This window comes from Triticum aestivum, chromosome 6D (assembly GCF_018294505.1).
Source record: "Triticum aestivum cultivar Chinese Spring chromosome 6D, IWGSC CS RefSeq v2.1, whole genome shotgun sequence".
NCBI lineage: Eukaryota > Viridiplantae > Streptophyta > Magnoliopsida > Poales > Poaceae > Triticum > Triticum aestivum.
The window spans coordinates 218,854,161-218,871,411 of record NC_057811.1 but is presented as its reverse complement, the minus strand read 5'-3'; positions in this window follow the sequence as shown (position 1 = coordinate 218,871,411).

Below are 17,251 nucleotides of genomic sequence, written 5' to 3'. Positions count from 1 at the left end.
ATATACGCTGGAGGGAGGAATCCCTGGGTCTGTAACTCTACTAATTGGCTGTGAGGGACGGAACACTTCTTCCAATTGCCTGGCTTAGGGCTACGGGAGCGAGAGGAGGAGCTGCAATGGCCGGCCATGATGGGATGGACCTTTCCGGGCGCGCTCCGATGAATACTCGCTGTGGAAGGATGGTGTGATCTGGATCTGAGGATCCCCGCCTCCTTAAATAGACGATTTACTTAGATGGTTAGGGTGGCAAGTGTAAAAATGCCCCGACTTCTCGCATTCGCTCAACACGTGGTGGATAGCCATTATTGGGCGCAGAAGCCAAATAATGCAACATTTATGGGAAGCCGGACACTACTCGACAGGTACTCAAAATTTGGAGAAGAACCCGCCTTGCAATGCCGAAGACAATCTGCGCGTCGGACTCATCGTCATTGAAGCCTGGTTCAGGGGCTACTGAGGGAGTCCTGGATTAGGGGGTCCTCGGACAGCCGGACTATATACTTTAGCCGGACTGTTGGACTATGAAGGTACAAGATCAAAGACTTCGTCCCATGTCCGGAAGGGACTCTCCTTGGCATGGAAGGCAAGCTTGGCAATACGGATATGTAGATCTCCTCCCTTGTAACCGACTCTGTGTAACCCTAACCCCCTCCGGTGTCTATATAAACCAGAGGGTTTAGTCCATAGGACAACAACAATCATACCATAAGCTAGCTTCTAGGGTTTAGCCTCTACGATCTCGTGGTAGATCAACTCTTGTAATACTCATATCATCAAGATCAATCAAGCAGGAAGTAGGGTATTACCTCATCGAGAGGGCCCGAACCTGGGTAAACATCGTGTCCCCCGCCTCCTGTTACCATCCGCCTTAGACGCACAGTTCGGGACCCCCTACCCGAGATCCGCCGGTTTTGACACCGACACTTCTCACAACAAGCATGATGGTTTTCGGTAGGGAACGTCCCACCTTTGGGGACGAAACGATATCCATTGCCTCTTATAGCTTTCAAATTTTTTGCTCATGTCAACATAGAACAACAGGAGTGTTGTGTGAATTTTTCTGATTTTTTGGGGTTCGTTTGGGCATATAAACTGGTTGAAAAATCAAATATGTGTCCTTGGGTGCATGCTTAGGTCCCATGCAAGAAATGGGAATGAATTTCAAACAACAGGGCACCGTTGATTGCCGGCAAAACATTGAGATGCCTGGTTTCTAAATTCTAGTAAATCCAAAACTCGTCTGAAATTCATGAAACTTGGCATGCTATCATGGAGCGGCATCAACATGTCGTGGTACAAATTTTGTCCCATTTGGGGCAGGTCTGGGTATATGCTTCTCAAAAACAGGAGCTTCTCACAACAAGCATGATGGTTTTCGGTAGGGAAGTTCCACCTTTGGGGACGAAATGATATCCATTGTCTCTTATTGCTTTCAAATTTTTTCTCGTGTCAACATAGAACAACAGGAGTGTTGTGTGAATTTTTGTGATTTTTCGAGGTTCGTTTGGACATTTTTATGCATTAACTGAGTTTTCAATGCATTTATGTGCATAATTCAAATTTGAACTACATGCACATGCTCCAGTGCATATAAATTGGTTGAAAAATCAAATCTGTGTCCTTGGGTGCATGCTTAGGTCCCATGGAAGAAATGGGAATGAATTTCAAACACCAGGGCATCATTGATTGCCGGCAAAACATAGAGATGCCTGGTTTTTAAATTCTAGTGAATCCAAAACTCGTCTGAAATTCATGAAACTTGGCATGCTATCAAGGAGCGGCATCAACATGCCATGGTACCATTTTTGTCCCATTTGGTGCAGGTTTGGGTATATGCTTCTCACAAACCGGAGCTTCTCACAACAAGCATGATGGTTTTTGGTAGGGAACGTCCCACCTTTGGGGATGAAATGATATCCATTGCCTCTTATTGCTTCCAAATCTTTCTCTCGTGTCAACATAAAACAACAGGAGTGTTTAATGAATTTTTTTTGATTTTTCGGGGTTCGTTCGGACATTTTTATGCATTAACTAAGTTTTCAATGCATTTATGTGCATAATTCAAATTTGAACTACATGCACATGCTCCAGTGCATATAAATTGGTTGAAAAATCAAATCTGCGTCCTTGGGTGCATGCTTAGGTCCCATGCAAGAAATGGGAATGAATTTCAAACACCAGGGCACCGTTGATTGCCGGCAAACCATAGAGATGCCTGGTTTTTAAATTCTAGTAAATCCAAAACTCGTCTGAAATTCATGAAACTTGGCATGCTATCATGGAGCGGCATCAACATGCCGTGGTACAAATTTTGTCCCATTTGTGGCGGGTTTGGGTATCTGCTTCTCACAAACCGGAGCTTCTCACAACAAGCATTATGGTTTTCGGTAGGGAACGTCCCACCTTTGGGGACGAAACGATATACATTGCCTCTTATTGCTTTCAAAATTTTTTCTCGTGTCAACATAGAACAACAGGAGTGTTGTGTGAATTTTTGTGATTTTTCGGGGTTCGTTTGGCCATTTTATGCATTAACTGAGTTTTCAATGCATTTATGTGCATAATTCATATTTGAACTACATGCACATGCTCCAGTGCATATAAATTGGTTGAAAAAACAAATATGTGTCCTTGGGTGCATGCTTATGTCCCATGCAAGAAATGGGAATGAATTTCAAACACCAAGGCACCGTTGATTGCCGGCAAAACATTGAGATTCCTGGTTTTTAAATTCTAGAAAATCTAAAATTCTATTAACCATTCACGTGACGCCACGTGTCTTGGTTTTGATGGTTGTAGGAGGTGCCGTGCCGACAGCTGCTTGACCTTGACTGAACGGGAGGCGTGCGAGCGCCGTCCGGTGCGCAGGATGACCGAGAGGCGTGCAAGCTGTCCTCGAGTGCGCAGGCTCACCGGGAAGCGTGCAAGCTGTACGCTGCGCGGGCTCACTGGGAAGCGAGCCCTTTGACTTCCATGGCTGCCCGCCTTGCTCGCATCCTCTCCATTAATGGCGCCCAAGCCGCAGTTTAATTCGCTTTTTAAATATAAAGCACTCATCGCAAAGGTTTTAGTTAGAACACCCGTATGCGAACCGACAGATTCCCCAGGAAGCCAAGAGAAAATGTGCCGAGCAGGATTTCTGCAGCTCTTGATCGCAAACGTTTTAGATACAACACCCGTATGCAAAATGAGAGCAGCGCAGGATTTGTGCATCCCTTCAATGCAAACGGTTGTTTTGGATGACCCGTGTGCAACCACGTACAAACAATTTGGTAAGATTTGCATCTATCATATTGGGTATGTTGCCATTTGTCAAACTAGAAAGATTTACATTTGTTGATCTAGTAACGTTGCCATTTGTCAATCCTTGTAACACTGCGATTGGTCAAAATATGCAGCTAGAAATCATTAGCACTATGTTATTTTTGCAACTAAAATTCAGTAATTGAGCATAGATTTCATTCATAGATTAAGCAATCGTTCTTAATTTATACAAACAGTTCAACTCGACAGCTGAACTGACCAAACTTCTCACCAATTGTTGCCAACCACGTGAAGACATAGCTAGTTCAACTATATATACTAGCTAATTTTAAGTACGTTGTACAGTTCGACCACACATCTATAGTCAGATGAACTGAACAAAATAGCCCCTAAATACTACTACCACGGAGGGCTTTGTGCTACTTCTGGCAGCCTCTCCTCTGCCGAGCGCGCTCAGTAAGAGGCAGAGGAGGAGGAGGAGCCTACCGACGAGCTGGACAAATGCAATACGGTGCCTGCCACTGCTGCACGTTCAGCGACGCTCGCCAGCTCGAACGCCCACTGCCGCTCCAAACGATCCCTCTCGAAGCGGCCGGACTGCTCGTAGATCTCCTGATTCCTCGCCTCTGCGTCGGCGTGTGCTGCGGCCATGGCTGCGGTAAGGCTCTTTGCATGCTCGACGAGTCGCTCCTCCTCCTCCCACAGGAACTCGATGTAGCGCGCAAGGTCGCTGACGCACGTGCGGGCCTCCACCTCCACCTCCCTCCTTCGGGCGGCGGTGGCGGAGCGGGTGATGATCCCGGCGGTCGACGGTGGGCTGGCGGACACGGCGGCCGACGATGGGGTGGCGGCCACGACCACCACCTCCCGCCTTCGGGCCGTGGTGGCGGAGCGGGTGATGGCCACAGTGGCCGACAGTGGGGTGGCGGCCACGATGGCCACCTCCCGCCTTCGGGCCGCAGCGGCGGAGCGGGAGATGGCCCTGGCTTTCGACGATGGTGTGGCGGCAACGGCGGCCGGCAACAGCTGCCGACGGGCAGCGGCGGCGGAGCGTGTGGTGGGTATTCCGCGCACACCCAACAGGGACGCCACGTGCACTACACTACGCCGGGGACTGCGCCGCCGCTGCGGTGTAGCCTCCCAGCTGGAGCTGTCCTCTAATGATGGCGGAGTGGCTGAGCGATGACGACGGACCGGTGCCATTGGCGATTGTGGGAGAAGCAGACGAGATAAGCTACAGGGAGGGAGGGGAAATGTGATGCAGGACTCGCCGGCCGTGAGGGTTTTTATAGCAGGCCAGTAAGCATTGGGATTTTGGGGGATTACATCGAGTCAGGCGGGAAGCTTGCCCGGGAACCTGCGAGGTTGCGTGGGAATAGGCTCACCGACGATTCATTGGCGCCACCATTTGGCCAAAAGAACACCCCCGCACGCTGCGCAAGCTTGCGCTGTAAGCCGTCTGCGGCAGCAAGGTGACAAGACGTGCGAGAAGACGACGAGAGGACACGTACACATACAGTTAATAAAAAAATGTTTGCTTAATTACCTACTATGCCCCCGTCCTGGTTTATAAGTAGGATTTAACTAATAAACGAATGCATGACGCCATGGATTATATCCTTGGAGTCGTATTTGAACATAGTTTCCAGCTACACAATTTTTGTAACATGCATTAACACTTTTTTGGTTAAATTTAAGGTGATACACCAACAAACGTTGGCCCGCAACACACACGGCTTATTCCATCACAAACAGCTCGGATGGATCAACTGTATGCCACGTATCGCACACGCAACTCTAATCTGATTCGTCCTTGATGTCTCCGACATCGCTCGCACAGTTCGTCTTATTTGCCACATATCACTGTGCCGTCCTCTGCTCGCGTCCCTCTGCAAGCTCTGCTCGCCGTTAGGCGCCACAGTGCGCTGTGCTCGCCATTAGGCGCCGCGGCGCGCTCTGTCGCATCCGTTGGCGCGCTCTGCTCGCATCCGTCGGCGCGCTCGGCTTGTGGACAGCTTTTCCTTGCGCGTTCAACTGCTATATGCATATATATATATATATTGAGGCGACTCCGGAGCACTCTGCTCGCGTCCCTCCGTGCGTGCTCTGCCAGCGGTTGGCCGTGTGCACAATCACGTTGGGGGCCCCATATGCATGCGGTTGCGCCGCGCGCGTTGCCACACGATTCAGTTACGTGCGGCACGATGGATTTACGCGCTACAAGTTAGAATTTCCATCAGGGCCTGCCGATATTCCTGGCCGTCCGGCTTCCCCTTTAATTCCCGCGGCCATTATAACCTTAGTCTCTTCAACCTTTCGATCGCGCCCCACAACACAACAAGCACACCCACGACAACACATAGAGAGGGGATGTCCAGCGGCACTCCAACGGAGTTCGGCGAGCAGAGAGTGGAGACTCACGCGAGGGAGACGGATCTCTCGGTGGTGTACACCATCGACCCAGCCATGGTGGACGACTACATCAACAGCGTTCAGCAGTTGCTTGCTGGAGACAAGTACAAGGTGGTCGGCATCGACCTTCAGTACACCGACGGTCGTCCCGGCATAGATCAGAAGGTTGTCGTCGCCCAGTTGTGCGTGCGCCATCATGTCCCCATCTACCACTACTGCATGGCCACAGAGCCTTGCGACCATTTCAACAAGTTTGTCAACAGCACTGATTACAAGTTCGCCACGGTGGATACCACCAACGATGTAAAAGTGCTCAGTGTTATAGGCTTGGCCTGCAAGAACCTTGTCGAAATCCATGACCACTACAGGGTCCGGGGCAGCACGAAGAAGGACTCCCTGGTTGAACTCGCCTCGGCCATCATCGACCCCTACTACGAAAAGATGAAGCAGGATGCCTAGAGAACAAGTCCCGTATCCTGGCACGGGGCCTGGATGCGGCAACTAGATGAACCTCACCTCAGGTTTGCGTCCAAGAGTGTGTACACATGCTACGAGATGCACAGGCGGATCGTTGCATGAGGAAGTGCCTCGTTACCCAAATCGACGAGCCCGAATCGAGCCACAAGCAGAGCAAGCGTCACAAGAAGTAGATGATGATTAGATGATCGTTTATGCTAGTTAATCATGCATGTAATATATACTTTACTTTATTGGTGTGTGGAAATGTCATGTGTGTAGTAGCCACCTATGTAATTATGCATGTAATAGTTTACTTTGCTGTGTGCAAATGCCATGGTTGTAGTAGCCACCTATGTAAGTGGATGTTTAATTTGGTTATGCAAGCATGTCCTTATAAGTGTGTGTGTGTGTGTGTGTGTGTATTGTTGTTGTTATGTATGCAATCCCATCGCACAACACACACGTCTTATTAGCAGCAACCGTCTCTATTATTATCGGTATTCACACACATTTCTGATTACAAACTTGTTTGCCGCGTATCACACACATCTTGTTCATTTGAACCGTTTCTGTTCTCATGTGTCAACGCTAACAGTTCATCCGAGTGAACCGTATGTTGTATATTGCACACACCTTCATCTGGATGCCCGTTTCCTTTGTGTTGCCTAATCACAAACAGTTCATCCGAGTGAATCGTATGTTGTACATCACACACGCCTTCATATGGCTGCCCGTTTCTTTTATTACTCCTCAATGAAAACGGTTAATTGAACTGAACAGTATGCCCTGAATCACACACGCAACTAAAATCTGAACTGTGTTTGATGCATCCTCCATCGCAAACGTTTTGCACCTTTTTTGACGGGTTTTTTACACCACCGTTTGCCATTATGGCATCGCACACAGTTTCGTCGAAGGGTCTCTGATCATAGTGTCGCGTTAGCAGCATCCTGCAGTAGTGTGGCCCAAAGGCACCTTCGTGGAGACCGTGAAGGGGTGGCAGCATGAGTGGTTCTATGTCACGGAACCCCGTGACTCCACATGGGCCGCTCCTCCCGAGTTCAAGTCCGGGCATCCACTGCGGCTGACATCCTGGCGCAATAAGGGCCTAGACTGGGCGTCATCCGACGAGGTGACGACGCTGCAGAAGCGCATCAAGAGTATGGTAGACAAGAATACCAGTCTTGCTAGCGTGATCCAAGTAATGCTCTTCCGCCAGATTCTCCCCTTCCAAGGCCGGACTCAGCACATTTGGGAGTTCGACCCGGCCGGTCCCCGGACCCTGCAGTGGTTCTTCGGCATGAAGCACGAAGACATGTGGAAGCTGCTGTTCAAGACCCAAAAGACATGGCCGAAAACGACTGACGACCTCGGCCTCGACTGTACTCACGCAGCGTCTCCCGTAAGTTTTCATGATAACTTTACTATTTGTAAATCCAAGGGGCGTACTAAGCTTTCCATTCTTTCCACAGGGCTGGACGAAGAAGGCGGAGTGGATTCACTGTCCGGCTCCGCTACTCGAAGACCCAGCCATCCCTTTGTTAACGAGGATATTGGTTCCAAGAAGGCCAAGAAGAAGGGCAAGGAGGCCAAAAGTGGCCTCCGCCATAAAGGTGCTTCAGACGTGGTGTCCGAAGACACCGAGACTCACTCCTCCCCAGACAAACACGAAGGGGAGGAGGAAGAGAGTAATTCTCCCCTTAAGGGGGGGAAGAAGAAAAGGGGGGCTTCAGCGGATCTGGAGGCGGAGGCGTCCAAGAAAGGGAGAATCTCCCTCATGGATGACTCCAAATCGGACGCCGATGAATGGCACCCCAGGCCAAAGCCCCTGGCCGGATCGTAAGTACCCCGAAGCCACTTGTACTTATATATCTATCCGGTTTTCCGCCTTTGTGATTTTAATATACTGAATTACGTGATGCAGTCTGGCTCGCGTCCTCCCCTAGAAATCCTCGTCTTCGGGCATTTCTTTGGATCCGAATGTGATGGATAGCGGGTCGCCTCTACCGGCCTCCTTCCCCAAAGCTATGGACAATGCTGAAGTGTTGTCCCGAAGGACCCTTCCGGGTCAGGGAGAGGTGCGGGAAGCCGTCGAGGTGGCGCCAGAGGGCGATACCTCTGTTGCCGGAAACATGGGGGCACCGACCCCCATGGAGACTGGCGACGGGGGCCATGTCCAATTCGACCCCCAACCGGACATTATTCCAGAGACCCATATGGCTCCGGAATTAGGTGAGCAGCCTCCTTCGAAAGAAGGGGGTGCGCCGATCCCACCGACGACCTCCGTCAATCCGGAGGCGCCGGATACTCTCATGGAAGCGCTTCAGAGTGCCACCATTGTGGAAGAACATTGTACCCTTATGGGTACGGTGGTTGAAAGGGTCCGGTCCACTAAAAGCGGATTGAACGAGGCCTATACTAGCCTTCTAAGAGGCTTTGAGGTATGTGATACAATGCCTTTTAGCTATATAAAAAATATCTGTGTATAGATCGTAGCCCCTGAGACTATGTTCGGTGTTCACAAAGAAAGGCCGAACAGAGGATCTAATGACTCGTACAGGAGATTAACATACATATCTATTTGAATCAAACAGGCTGCGATCAGGTGTCAGCTTCCCATGCCGCTGAAGTGTGTGAGCTGAGGCGGAAGTTATCGGAAAAGCAAGGTACGTGATACCGAAAATACGTCTGAAATAGTATCAGCAATAACTTTTCATCTGAATGAGTGTTATAACTTTGCTCATAGCTGACGCGTCTGAGGTCGAGACCCTCAAGAGCGCGCTGGCCAAGGCCAAGAAAGAGGCGGAGGAGGAATGAGCCACCCGCCTAAAACATGAGTCAAGAGTGGAGGAATTCCAGCAAGAGCTCAAGGATGCTATAGGCAAATGTGAGTCCTTAGAGCGCAAAATTGCGGATCAAAAATCCAAACTTGCTAAGGCCCTCCAAAGTGCACAGGAGGCCCGGGCCGAAGCCCAAAACGCCTGCTGGGAGATCCAAGAGGCGAAGCAGATTGCGGCTGGTAAGGCCTTTAATATCCAGAGCAAATTTGTGAGAAGGAAATACATCTTACTGACCCGGATTTGGAGTTCTCCAGGAGAGTTTGCGGACCTGCCCCGGAGTGTTGCCGATGCTGCAGAGTTCTTCCAAGCCAAAGAGGGGAGCTCAACGGAAAAACCGTTCTGGTCGCAGTACCTTGCGCCTGAGCATCCCGTGCCCCTCAGCGATCAGCTGAAGCAGTTGACCGAACTGCATAGGGTGGCTGGATTGGCCATGAGGGATTTTATAATCCGTCTGTGGCCTGCCGAACCCATACCCAGCAGCTACTTCGGGCTCGTGAAGCGGCTGGTCAATGCCTGCCCCCGGCTTGATGCCATAAAGCGGTCGGTCTGCATCGAAGGTGCGCGGATGGCCTTCGCCCGTGTCAAAGTGCAGTGGGTGAAGATGGACGTCGTCAAGCTCGCAACCGAGGGACCGCCCGCAGGAAAAGAACACCGCACACCGGAGCGGTATTTCAATGATGTCCTGGAAGGATCCCTCATTGTAGAGGGCCAATGTTCGAAAGACGTCATTTTTGAATGAATTTATCTATGTTTTCCAATCCTGTATGATGAAACAAGGCTTATGTATGATATGTTGCTTGTTTTAATTTAAAATATCTCCTCCTGTGCGGCCGTCTACGGCATCTGAGAGTTGGCCAGTCGTCGGCTTCAGCCCCCACGTAGGTAGTACGGGGATGTTCGGGATAGCATTTAAATACACTTGACCCAACGTCTTGGTCCGTGAAGGAGGTGTTAGTGCGACGAACCAGGCAATCGGACTATGTGGCTTTATCGCTGTCACTTAGCCATAGGAGTTTTATAATGGGAGTGTGGGCGCAGCCCCTAGTATTGTTCGATTATCCAAACTTGGGTGTTGTGGATGCCCGGCCGGGTGAAGGCCGGCCTGTCGCGTAATGCGGAAAAAATCACAAGAGATTTATACTTAGTCACTGAATAGCTGACCACCTCTCGCCGCATCATGACAGTCAGTTTTCGGCTTTCTCTACTAAGTGTTTGTCCGGATGAACCGGAAACACAATCGCAGTAGTTCTCCCTTTATTACCTTAGCCGAGCAAGCGGAACGTAAGGTAGTAACCACAGGAGCCGGGCAACCCAACTATTGACCAAAGACATGATTCGGAGCCGATGCATATAATGCTATATTCGGGACGCCAAATTGTATTATGGAAGTGTTCGGACTTTATTTAGTATTTAAGAAATGTACGTGGCTCAATAGAGCCCCTGGCGATTTAAGTCGTACCAAGGTGTACATGACAATCGGAAAAAACAGGGAAATACAGATTAAGAGGTAGGCCAGTACCGCATAGGTAGGTCTAGAAACTGTTTCCATTATGATCTGATTGATACGTCAAAACGTATTGGTACAAATAGTGCGGTAAGCAACAAGGGTAATTTACATGCCGAGCACAAGGGAAAGCTGTGTATGTGTCCTGAAAACAGACGAGGTGATCTTGAAAGACCCTTTAGGTACTCTGCCACGCATCTACACTGCTTTTCTCCTTGGTGTATTGTCCTTCGAGAGGATCATCGATCGGTATTTTCATGATAGGCCTCGAAAAGAGGCCTTGGTACCGTCGAAAAGGTGATGTGGGTTGTAAGGAACCTGGAAAAATAAAAAGAAGAGGAAAAGGAAATATGAGTGTCCGGATAGGGTCTAGTCGTATTGTGGACCTTATCTTTATTATGCCTCCATCCTATCCCATGGTATCTTTAGTGCGAAATTATGTACGCGTGGTACATATGCCACAATTTGGTAGGGGCTGAGATGGAGGCCGAATTGCTAATCGAGCTCCTGACGAGCTGGACTGGCGTACTGTGGGTTAGTCCGGACTCGTTTGACAGCGTGCGGGGACTTGGCCCCCGATGTAATAGTTGGCTTGATAAGGCTGCCATGTACTTCCGTTGCCAGGGCCGCAGTGTGCTCCTCGGTACGGAGGGAGTGTTCCATGTTTGCATTGAATGTTATAACACCACGTGGTCCGCGCATCTTGAGTTCGAGATAGGCATAGTGTGGGACCGCATTGAAGCGAGCGAACGCGGTTCGTCCGAGCAGTGCATGGTAGCCACTACGGAAGGGGACGATGTCGAAGATCAAGTCTTCGCTTCGGAAGTTTTCCGGCGAACCGAAGACGACCTCCAATGTGATTGAGCCAGTGCAGCGGGCCTCTACACCAGGTATTACTCCTTTAAAGGTAGTTTTAGTGGGCTTGATTCTTGATGGATCATGTAACGCCCCGGATGTAACTTTCCATATTTGTAACTCCAACTCTTGCCATTTTCGGCTATGTGTTATGATATTCCCTCCGTGGTCGGGTTTTGTCTTTCGCTTTGCATTTTGTTCATGTCATGCATCTCATATCTTGTCATCATGTGCATCTCATTTGCATACGTGTTCGTCTCATGCATCCGAGCATTTTTCCCCGTTGTCCGTTTTGCAATCCGGCACTCCCACCTCCTCCGGCGCACCCCTCTTGTTTCTTTTCGTGAGCGGGTGTTAAATGTTCTCGGAATGGACCGAGGCTTGCCAAGTGGCCTTGGTATAACACCGGTAGACCACCTGTCAAGTTTCGTTCCATTTGGAGGTCGTTTCGTGCTCCAACGGTTAACCGGGCAACCGCAAAGTCCGTTTCTGTGTTGCAGCAAAACCCCCCTCCAAACAGCCCAAAACCCCTCTAAGTCACTTCCATGCTCTAGGTCGTTCGATCACGATCGTGTGGGCGAAAACCGTGCTCCATTTGGAGTCTCCTAGCTCCCTCTACCTATAAAAATACCTCTCCCCTCCGAAATCTCGGGCAAAAACCACCCTAACCCTAGCAAAAATCGCCTCCGCGCCGCCAGACACGTCCGCCGCCAGCCGGACGCATCCCCGCCGCCGCGCCCGGCCAACCGTGGCGCGCCACGTCAGCCTCCCGTCGCCCGTACGCCGCGGCCCGCCGAGGCCCAGGGCCGGCCCTCGCGGCCCGGTCTCCCCCGCCCGAGCCCCGCGCGCTCACCCGCCCGGCGCCGCCACGCCCGCTCGTGCCGCCGTTCGCCGGCGCCGCCACCGCTCGCTCGTCGCCGCGCCTCTCGCCGCCGTCCCGCGCCGCCGTCGCCGTCCTCCTCCGCTCCGGCCCCGACCGCCAACGTCTCTCCCTCCTCCCTCTCCGTCCTCGCCGGCCCCGAGCTCCGGCCGCCGGCTTCTTCTTCTCCGGCGAGCTGCGCCCGATCCGATCTGGATCCACTCGGGTTGACTTCTTCTCCCCTTCCCCGAATCTTCCAAGTCCTAAGATTTTTGCAACATGTAGCCCCGTTCATTGCATCATAACTGTCTGCTTATAGCTCCGTTTCGTGCGTGCAATATATCGAAATGTTCGTCTCGAGATGTTCTTCATTTTGTTCCATTATGCCATGTTCATTTGAGTCCATCTTGATGCCCAAATCTCTGGTGCAAGAGTGCTATATGCTGTTAACTGCTGTTACTTATCAGAACTTGAGGATTTGTTATTTTTGTTGCGTTTGATGTGTGCATCTTATGGGCATGAGCTCTACATGTGTTTTTGATGTATGCAATGCCATCGTTACAGAGGTGCATGCCATGTATTTTTGTGATCTCTGTGGTGACTAGCACAAGCATGCAAACTAGGCTTCATGGTGTTTCTGTTTTCAGAGACAGTAATTTACTAAGTCTTTGTCTGCTGTTATTTTGTTGCCATGTATCCATGTGTCTACAGAGAGATCCATGCTCCTTTTGGTGATGTTCTATAAGGATGTTTTGTAGATATAGTTGTGCGGTATCCATTCATGCCCCTGTTTGCAATTATGGAGTGACATAGCATGACGCAATCTTGCTCTACTTTTGCTATAAAATATTTCTGGCAGATTGTTTATGTGTTATTCAATTTTGCCAAGGTTGTTGTAGTTGTTTTATACATGTTATGTATTTGCTCTTGCCATGGATAGCTTCATAAACATGCTATCTTGCTGTAGGTATGCTTGTTTTGTCCTGCATTGCTTTCTGGTGAGTGCATCAAGCTCACCAAGATGCCTTCATAATATTGTTTCTGCCATGCTCTGTTTCTGCTAAGTCTGAAACCTGTTAACGAAACTTGGTATGTTTACATGGTTGCCATCATATCTTCTGGTCCTTTTTGGCTTATGGTCAGTAAGGGACTTTTGTTATATGCATTTAGTAGATTCATGCCATGCCTTGTTTTGCTATGTTAAATTGTTGTAGCATGTGTTTCTCTTGCTCTGAACATTGCTACCTGATGCTGTTTCTGCCATGTCCTGTATTTTCACCAAGTCTGTGAACCTGATATATTTTGCACTTTGGCCATGCTTGTTTGAACCTGTTATGTTGTGATCTAGCCGTAGCTCAGTGTTCATCTTTTGTCAAGAAACTCCTGTAGATTACTTCCATATGCTTTTTTGCTATGTCGGAGTGTTGTAGCATTGTTACTTGTTGCATTTTAAGTGCTATCATGCTGTTAATCGCAGAATCGTGTCATTCTTGTTTTGCTTGCCATTTGCAAACCGTGCATCCGTTTCCGGTGATCTTTATATCGATTTCGACCGAAATCATCTCATCTTTCCAGTGGCATGCTTGGTTTGCCAAGTTACTGCCTTGTTCATCATTTTCTTCCGGAGCACGCATATGCATCGCATATCATATCTTGCATATCATGCATGTTTTGCATCATGTTGCTTGTGCATTTCCCGTGATTGATTGTGGTTCTGTTGCTTGTGTTCTTGTTTTGGGTAGAGCCGGGAGACGAGTTCGTGAACGAGGAACCTGTTGAGTACGCTTACGAGGATCAAGCTTTCGACAACTCTGAGAACCATTGCAGGCAAGATGACCATACCCTCGAAATCACTTCTATCTTTGCTTTGCTAGTTGTTCGCTCTATTTTCCATGCTGCGCTACCTACCACTTGCTATATCATGCCTCTCATATTGCCATGTCAAGCCCTCTAACCATCCTTTCCTAGCAAACCGTTGTTTGGCTAAGTTACCGCTTTTGCTCAGCCCTTCTTATAGCGTTGCTAGTTGCAGGTGAAGTTGAACTTGGTTCCATGTTGGAACATGGATATTTTGGGATATCACAATATCTCCTTATTTTAATTAATGCATCATATATCATTTTGGTAAAGGGTGGAAGGCTCGGCCTTATGCCTGGTGTTTTGTTCCACTCTTGCCGCCCTAGTTTCCCGTCATACCCGGTATTATGTCCTTGAGTTTGCGTTCCTTACGCGGTTGGGTGATTTATGGGACCCCCTTGATAGTTCGCCTTGACATAAAAACTCCTCCAGCAAGGCCCAACCTGATTTTACCATTTAGCCACCTAAGCCCTTTTCCCCCGGTGTTGAGGTATAACTACTAGAGTCACCCGCCCAGGAGGGGCCGGGTTACGTCATATGACATCCGTGAGCCCAGTATCAAGCTTGAGGATGGCGGTTCAGTAATGGGCTTAAGGCCTAGAGGCGGCTTAAGGCCCGTAGTGATAAACCGCCGTTATGCATGACTTGTAGTGTAAGGCAAGAATAGTTAAGAGTCCGAGCCGGACACTGTTTATAAGCCGCCGGGACTCTGAGAGCCGCTGGGCGTTAACCTCTCTATATAAAGGGACGACCCGGCGGCGGTTCAGGACAAGTAAGATCAGATCGATAGCCAGGCAGAGCGGTTTAGCTCCCTGGTCATCGAAACCCTAAGTAATACCACCTCAACTGGAGTAGGCTTTTACCTTCACCGTAAGGGGCCGAACCAGTATAATCCTCGTGTCCTTTGTCCCGTTTAACCCCTTTAAGCTTCCTAGCTGCGATGGCTCCACGACTAAGTCCTTGCACGAGGACATCTGCCGTGACAATTCCACGACAGTTGGCGCCCACCGTGGGGCCAGCGCACGGTGGATTTGAGTTCTTGAAGGGCAGCTTCGAAGGGCTCAAGGGATACGCTGTGGGCCGGATGACCAAGAGTCGTCGCGGCAAGCTCTACATCGACGATGCAGGCTGGGGCCCCGACGCCGGCTCAATCGAGTACGGGTACCGGGTCCCCTTCGGCGGAATCCACGTTTTCATTGGCAAGATTGGCGAGCCGGGCCCTGAGCCGGACCTCTGCGCCGACCTCATCGAGACGGCTCAGCGTGCGAGACCCGCCCGGACTCTGCCTGCCTTGAAGTGTGCTTTCGTGGGATGCGTCCATGGAGGACTCTCTGAAGGATCTGGATCTGGCGATGAGACGGCCGCTCGCTCTGACGGCGAGTCGTCCACAGATGAGACCAACTCGTTATATCAACTTCAAGATGGCAGGCTCAGGGGTTGTTCCGATGGCGACAGTATTCCGGACCCCTTTGAGCCGCCCAGCCGGGTTGGAATCTTCATGGCCGGCGCACAACCTGTTCAAAACCCCGCCGCTGGGGCAGGAGGCCCTGTGCACTCGCCGGCTCAGGTGCTAATGGATCTCAGAGATAAGATGACGGCCCTGTTAACTGCCACGATCGTCCCGGCGGATCAAGCTCAACATGATGCAGAAGTAGCACAACTAAAATTGGACATAGCAAGAGCCAAGGAAGATCTGGCAGCGGAAGGGATCAGGATGGCTCCAGAGCGGGCGGCTCTCGACGCCCAGACTCAGCTGATTCAGGCGCAGTCTTTCCGGCTCACGATGGATCAGAACGCATCCAATGAGATCATGAGAAGGAGGCATCAGAAGGCTCAATCTCGACTCCCTCCGGTTTACGATCCTCGAAACCTCTTCAACACGCCTGGTGCAGGGCCCAGTAACCCGCCAGAAATCACGGCACCCGGGGCTAGAACGCCGATTCAACCGCAAGTGATGGGGCCTCCCCGTATGAACACTGCCCCACCTCAATACATGCCTATACCACCGGGTCATTATGTCAACCCGTTGGAAAACATGATCGCCGCAGCGGCGCGGCTGGCGGCTCTCCCAGTCGAGGGCGACTCTCCGACGACGGTCGAAACCCGCCGGGTCAGAGAACTTCTTCAGACGGCTCTGGCGCAACAGGAGGCATATTCATATAGCCGGGACAGGATTCATTCAACCCCTCGTCCAAACCGGAGCCCAAGTTATAGCAGACACGTGGTTTCAGCGACCGGCTCAACAACGTCCGGCGCCGTGACTTGTCAGCTGGCCATGGCCCGGCACATAATGGAGCCTTTAACGCGGTAGACCAAGACAGAGCACGATGAGAGGCGGAGCAGGCGGCTCAGCTGACAGCTTACCAGCCCCTCCCGGTTTATCCGACGGCTTCTATCGAGGCGGGCATACCTACGAGGACCGAAGGTGTCCCTTGTCTGGTGCCGGCTCTCCGTAATGAACGTCTGCCCAAGGATTTCAAAGGACCTAGGAAGGTACCTAATTACACGGCTGATTTACAACCCGGAGCATAGATCGAGAGCTACGAGATGGCTATGGAGTTGCTGGAGGTCAGCGAAGCGGCAATGGCCAAATATTTCACCATGATGTTGGATGGGACTGCCCGCACTTGGTTGAAAGGACTGCCGCCTAATTCTATTGGGTCATGGGCAAAGCTAAAAGCCCGGTTCATCCAAAACTTCAAAGATACATGTAGACAATCTATGTCAATTGTGGATTTGACTAACTGCAAGCAGCAAGAGGGCGAGTCTACAACCCATTGGGTTCGCCGGGTCAAAGAGATAATACATTCGTCTGATAAGATGGATGCCGGCTCTGCAGTCTTAATGTTGGAGCAAAATTGTCGTTTTACACCCCTGAAGATGAAGCTCGGGTGGCTCAAACGCGATTGCAATGATATGGGTACGCTGATGGCGGCTCTGGTCAAGTACGCCGACTCTGATAGTACCAAGGATCCCGCGTCTGATGATGAAAGGACAGGGAAGGGAAAGAAGAATGGCAACGGCAAGGGCCCTCAGCATAACCCGGCGAACCAGGGAGGTAACAAACGTAAGGCTGATGGCAGTATGGAGTTTGTGGCCAACACCAATGCGCAGGGTAACAACCACCGACGTAAGGGGAGACCACCTCCCCGAGCCGGCGGGTCAGGCCCGACGCTTGAGCAATTGTTGAATGAGCCCTGT